Here is a 6423-nt window from a genome sequence, read left to right on the forward strand (position 1 = left end):
CGCAGGCTGCAATGCCCCTCCCACTGCCTTGGCCACCCTTCTGCAACCACGTCTCAGGCTGTCATCGTCCCTCTTAAGAACGGAGCTCTGAATGGGGCCTCACACCAGACGTGGCTGAGTGGCACCGAGTACAGAAGGACTGGAACCTCGCAAACTTGGGCCATCCTTTGCTCGCCTGCCCTGTCCTCCAGGCCTGGAAATCTCTGGGTTTCTGGCATCTCCGAGCTCCCGTTCCTTTGAAACTTATGCAAAGGTCTTTTTTGACTGGGTGGGGCCCCAGACGTGTGGCGGGTCCTACTCTGCGACCTCCTCAGGGAGCTAGGTCTCGTAGGAGCAAGGAAACAGAGCACGCGCGTGGTTATTTGGAAATGGAATTCTCCACTGTGGATGGACCCAGATGTGGAATGAATCCATTCTCAGGTAAGTCATTTTTGGCTGGGGAAGCAGCTCAGAAGCCATAAAAAATGACGTCTCAATATCATTGTCAGGAAATCCCAGCTCTGCCAGGAGTCGATGTCTGGTCTTGGGAAAGGCTTCCCACCAGTTTCCTTTCTGCTAACATGGGGTGTTGGGGTCCCGTCGAGTCCGGCCACTCCGTGCTGACATCTGATGATTCTCCGAGCAGCAGGACTCTCAGAGTCTCCTTTTCCCAAGCCCACAGGCTCTCCGGATCTCCATTAGCTCCAGCCTCAGCCCCAGCCCGCCCAGCACCCCGGCCAGGGCTGGGAGCCCACAGTCTGGCATTCCTGCATGCATTCCCACACCACACTGTGCCCGTGGCGAGAGGCAGGGGGCTGAAGAAGCTGGTGAGTCAGGCTGTCAGAACCGGCCCTGCCAGTTCCACCTTCCATCTAACCACAGAGTCAGCACAAGCCCAGGCTAGGGTTTGGCTGGAAACCTCCTCCAGCGGCTGCCACACTCCCTGCAGGTGGACAAGGCACGGGGTTTCCTGCAGACGCCCGGGACAGCTGCTGGATCTGCTGGGGTGCCTCTCCCCCACCCATCCCTTTCCGGGTGGGGATCACACCCTGTTTTACAAAGGCCATCAGGACACAGGGACACTAGCTCTGGGACTCCATTTGGAGGTTCAAAATGGAAGCTGCTGAGGCCCACCTGCCCACAGACCCTGGGTGAGGTGACGCTGGGCACCCCACACAGCCACTGTCCAGAAGGGCTTGAGAAGAGCAGCTCCAGCAGCCTCCCCTCCAACACCACCACACTCAGCTTCTCCCCTCAGAAGAGGGCTCCTTAGCACCAGGGAGCCACACATAAAAGTCTTAGCAGCTGACGTATCTGTGTGTGTGTGAGTGTGTCAGCAGAAGGGAATCAGATGAGCATTTCCCAGTTATCCCCACAGGATGTTCACAGGTGCTAAGTGACAAAGGATGTCTAAGTTTTGGAAACTCTGGGCTAAATGAGGTTGAACAGCTGGTTTTCTTTTTTCTTTTTTTTTTTTTTTCTTTTTTGAGGAAGATTGGCCCTGAGCTAACATCCATGCCCATCTTCCTCTACTTTATATGTGGGACGCCTGCCACAGCATGGCTTGATGAGTGGTGTGTAGGTCCACGCCCGGGATCCCAACCAGCGAACCCCAGGCCGCTGAAGTAGAATGTGCAAACTTAACCACTGGGCCACTAGGCCGATCTCAAACAGCTGGTTTTCTTGACTCGTGATTCCCGAAGCTTTAACGTGCTAACGTGCATTGCAGCAGAGAGAGGAAGAGAGGGGAGAGGGGTGACATGAAGACCCCCCCAACACAGAACCCCAGCGTTGCAGAGAGCCCGTCTGGGCAACACTCAGGTGTTGAAGCTTAGTTTCGAAGGCAGATTCTGGAATCCCAGGCAGGGACCCTCCTGGAACAAGGCAGACCAGAACGGCGTGGCCTGGGACAGCCCACTGTCTCTGCTGACCAAGTCGCACAGTGAGGCCTTCCAGGGGGAGTTCTCGCTTGTCCAGCTCCCGTCAGCTGGAGAGGCTGTTACGAATGTGGGGATCAGGTTGGAAGACGGGAGCGGGGTCTGCTTCATCACCCACAGAATTTGAAATGCTCTCTCTGCTGCGCCCCGTCAGCCTGTTACCAGCTGACCCAGAATCTCCATCTTTTGAGGCTCTGGATGACAAGGGTAACCTAACGTGATAATTCTCAGGTGCCGTGTCCGTGTGGACCCCTGGGGACCCCCTTGTTAAGATCCTGCATTTCCACAAGCTCCCAGGTCGTGCCGTTGCTGCCACTTGTGGAACACTCTCCAAATAGTGAGGTCCCACCAATCCGGGAAGGCTTCCTGGAAGAGCAGACCTACAAGAGAGAGAAGAGACTGAAGGGAAGAGATACGAGAGAGCCAAGCTGGGGCTGCAGAAGAATAAGAAAGTGGGGAGAGACTAGGAAGGGGAGGCGGTATTGGGGGATGGTGGGAACGAGGAAGCCAGCGTGGTCAGGGGCCCAGATTTCAAGGTCAGGTACGAGGAACGGGATGGGAGGTGCAGAGAAGAGCTGGAAGACGTCGTCAAGGTGGAGGGCTGGCAGAGTCTCCCACGGGCTGCACAAGCGAGGTTGACAATAATCTGGTGAGGCCCCGGGGACCACACCCAGGGCGAGCCCTAGTTCTGAAGAAGAGTGGTGTGGCAACCTGGGGCTCCTTGTCGCTCCACTCTCCAGAGGAAACCTCGACGTCCTGGAAGGAGTAGGGTGTCGTCGGCGCTTTCCCCTGGCCTCCCCTCGCCGGCGGCTGCAGGGCGAGGCGGGGTGGGCTGACTCACTGGGCCGGGCCCATCTTCGCATGAGCAGTGGTCCCAGGCTCGGCTCAGGGAAGGAGGGGCCCGGCCAGGGCCAGCCCTATGCCCCGGGCGTGGGAGGAGAGGGACCTAAACTGAAGGAATCTGAGGGGACGCAGGAGGAGGGCGGCATCACGGGGAGGGAAAAGGTCGAGGGGACCAGACTGGGAGGGGAGCCTTTCTATCAGCTCTCTATCCCGGAGACACCAGCAAACACACACCCCACGGCGTGGCAGCCAGTGTTCTGAGCACTTGCATTTATACAAGCCCATTTCATCTCACCACAGCCCAACGAGGGGAGCATCATCCCCATTTTCCAGATGAAGAAACTGAGGCACAGTCACTTGGCCCAGCATCCCCCACACCCTCTGCTCGCCTTTCCAAGAGGCAAGATTATCTCCAGCCCTTTCAGAAACTGTCCAGCACAACTGCCACTCCCTGGGGATAAACGCCGTTCATTTATTCATTCATTCATTCAGCGCCCCCGTGTGCCGGTCCCTCTCTGGGTGCTGGGGGTTCAGCAGGGAACGAAGCAGACAGATCCTGGACCTCCTGGAGCTTGCAGTGAAGCGGAAAGAGACAGAAAAAAACAAGATAGATAAAAACATAAAAGACAGTGAAAACACTAATGGAGAAAAATAAAGGAGCCGAGGGGCCAGAAGTGCAGGGAGAGGGGAGGGCACCCTGCAGGGGGTGGAGGAAGGACCTGCGGAGGGCAGGTTGGACAGTGACGTTCTCATTTGCTCTGGGGAAGCCCTTCCCGGCTAGACAGGGGTTCTGCTAAAGCTTCCCAAATTTTCGGACATTTTTGCTTCTTTCAGCAGTCACGTTCTAGTTATTAAACCTCTATCTAGTCCACTTCAACTTCCAGCCTCACCTTCAGATCGCAGTTCCCTCCCTCCTTGTGCCCAGCGGGCTCCACCTGGATGGTGGGGGGCTCCCTTCTCAGGCCCCTTTTCCACGAGGCTCCTCTAGGTGTCCCATCCCCTGTGAAGAGGCCCCTCTGTCAGCTCTGAGGCCGTCAGAGGAGGCCTCAGGAGGCCTGCGGGGAGGGGACAGTCCCAAAGAGCAGACTCTGGCACCGGTGGTCTCCATCCAGGCTCACCAGACCTGCAGATGTGACGCGCCCACCTCTCTTGAGGGCACTAAACTGTCCCCAGAGGGCCCACGTCGTACACCCAGGCCCCTCTTATAGATCTCCACGGTGAAGCCCCCCAAGCTGCCTCCTCCTGCCCCAAGGGGAGGGGCAGTTACTCTGAGCCTTTCCAGGACTTACAGTAACCCCGTCCCTATTCTGTCACCTCCGGGAAAAGCCAGGCCTCCCCTAACCTTGGCGGCCGAGGCTCTGGTCAGCAGCCCGCCCCCATTTCTTCCTGCCCCACGTTTGCTGGGGCGCCAGGAGGGCCTTGAGCCCCACCCCAGCCCCACCGCCAAGCTCCGTCGGCCCCCCCACAACCCAGAAGCAGTCACCCCCAGATGCCCCTGGGGTGTGGGAGCACACACACAGGTGATGTGGTCTCCCCTCTGGAGGATGCCCTGGGTAGAGGCCTCATGGGCCCTGGATTATGCCTCGGGAGCCATGTGGCAGGAATCGGGGGTCGCAGGTGCCCTGAGTGTGGCCTAGAGCAGCACTGTTGAGAGCCGAGGCGCTGCTTCCAGCCCAGGATGATGTGAGGAGTTTGGAGAATGCGGACCGGCTCCATCACCAAGTGACTGCAGAGTCCGCTGGTTTTGAGGGCTTTTTTCGTAGAAAGACTTTCCTGATGGAGGAAGCAGGGCATAGACTCATCTCCTGTGCAAATGCCTCATCTCACTGTGAGGGTCTGGTTTAGAGCGGGCGGGGTCTGGGAGCGCATGGCCCTTGGGCCTGCAGACTCCTGTCCCAGGGGAGGGAAGCAGCCAGAGACAAGCCAGCGGGCCTTTAGGACGGGGGCCCATTAAGCCTCAGCTGCGGACTCAGCCAGCACACCTCCCTGGCTCATCTGCCACCTCCCCCTGCCCCACTCTTTCAGTCCCGGGTCACCCCGAGCTCCCCTCTGCTCCCAACCTCTTGCCTGTCTTCCCTGGCCTGACCCTGCTAATTCCGTAGGTGTCAGCTCAGTGATGGCTCCCCCACGGAAGCAGTCCCTCACCCACCCCCCCACTTAAATTGTGTCCACCCCCTTATTCTCTCTCACTGCAAGCTGCTCTTCTCCTTGGAATTTCTCTTACAACCTGAAACACACATGTCTGCGTGTGTACCTGCATATGCACGTATCTACCTGTATCTATAGCTGTCTATCTACCCATCAGCTTAATGTCTGTCTACTGTCTCGCTCCCCCAGTCTGTGAGCGTGGGGAGCTGTCTCCATCTGTGCCAGTTATAACGCAGATAACCCATGAGACCCCCCATAGCGTGTGCGCCCAAGAGATGAGTGTTGGGTATATGGATGAGCCCTTGCACGAAAGCATTGGTGATCAAGCGGGCTCACTGCTTGCACTGATGTCACGGGAGTGCGGCAAATAGCGGAGTCTTTCAAGATCAAAGGGGATCTTTGTCTAGTTTCCATTGTTCTGTTTTGGTTGACGGGGCTTTGTCAATATTTGATACCCAAGTGATCAAATCCCATACGTACCAGCTCCAGCCAATGAGAACGCTTCCCTCCTTCTCTCTTTCAGCGTGCATGGAGGGCCCTGGGGCACGGGGATGAGCAGCCAGGCTCAGTCCCGGGAGCACCCAGTCTAGATGGGAAAGACCAGGAGATCCCCGCATCTGAGTGGGTGAGGCCCAGGCTAACCAGCCCGTCATCTCATCTGAGCCAGGAGCCGCCCGAGATCCTACCCTCCTCACCCTGGGCTGCCCCGCTGAGGGACCACAGGTTTGCCACAGACAGCCCTGAACGTCACTTCATACAAGCTCTTCTACGACAAGGGTTGACGCACGCACGCTTCGCGTTAGACAGGCAGAAATTATTCAAATACTTGTTGGCTAAAATGCAGAAGCAATTTCTTTAAAACATGCTTTTCTTTGTTTCTATCAGATATCCAATTTAATTTGGTAGAAAACGTGCTGCACAAATAGTAAAAAAAAAAAAATCAGAATCGGAATCAGAATAACCAGGGTTCTGCCCTGTGTGACCTCGGATGAGCCTCCTGACCTCTCTGAGCCTCAGTTTCCTCGAGTATAAAACGGATTTATTTAAGTAGGCCCTACCTTTACATGGCACTGTAATTAGACTGTGTGTAAATTGCACAGCATACAGTAGGTGCCTAATATGTGCAGGCTAGTACCGTCTATTAGTATTACCATACAGCTGGCTTGTAAGTTACTAAGTTATGCCCAGTCTCTGCAGCAGAGTCTACTGCTCCCCACTCACCTGGGCCCTAGGAGGTGGGAGATGAGGCCAGAGGGGTCTCCGTGTCTAGTTCAGAGGGAAAAACTGCTTGTCCACTACCCACAAGCAGACATGAGTGACCTCCGCACTTTATCCTCACCACCAGGCTGCCCCGCCCACCCCAGGCAGCCGCCTCCTTCGGGGGAATTGGCAGGGTGGGGCGGGTGGGGAGAGGAGAGAGGTGAGGCAGCCCATGCTGAACAGGTCTGCCTGGCCCCGTCTGCAAGGCCAGCGCGACCTCAGCAGGATCGCAGCCTGAGCGGCCTGGGAACTGCAC

At 56.8% G+C, this 6423-nt stretch overlaps 1 long non-coding RNA gene across 1 annotated transcript; it reads left to right on the forward strand.

Moving 5' to 3' along the window:
* Positions 1 to 5788, forward strand: LOC138921592 (uncharacterized). The gene is made up of 2 exons (XR_011434287.1): positions 1 to 420; positions 5431 to 5788. It is a non-coding gene; the product is annotated as an uncharacterized lncRNA (long non-coding RNA).
* The last annotated feature ends 635 nt before the right edge of the window (positions 5789 to 6423 follow it).

The sequence above is a fragment of the Equus caballus genome, chromosome 30 (genome assembly GCF_041296265.1).
Source record: "Equus caballus isolate H_3958 breed thoroughbred chromosome 30, TB-T2T, whole genome shotgun sequence".
NCBI lineage: Eukaryota > Metazoa > Chordata > Mammalia > Perissodactyla > Equidae > Equus > Equus caballus.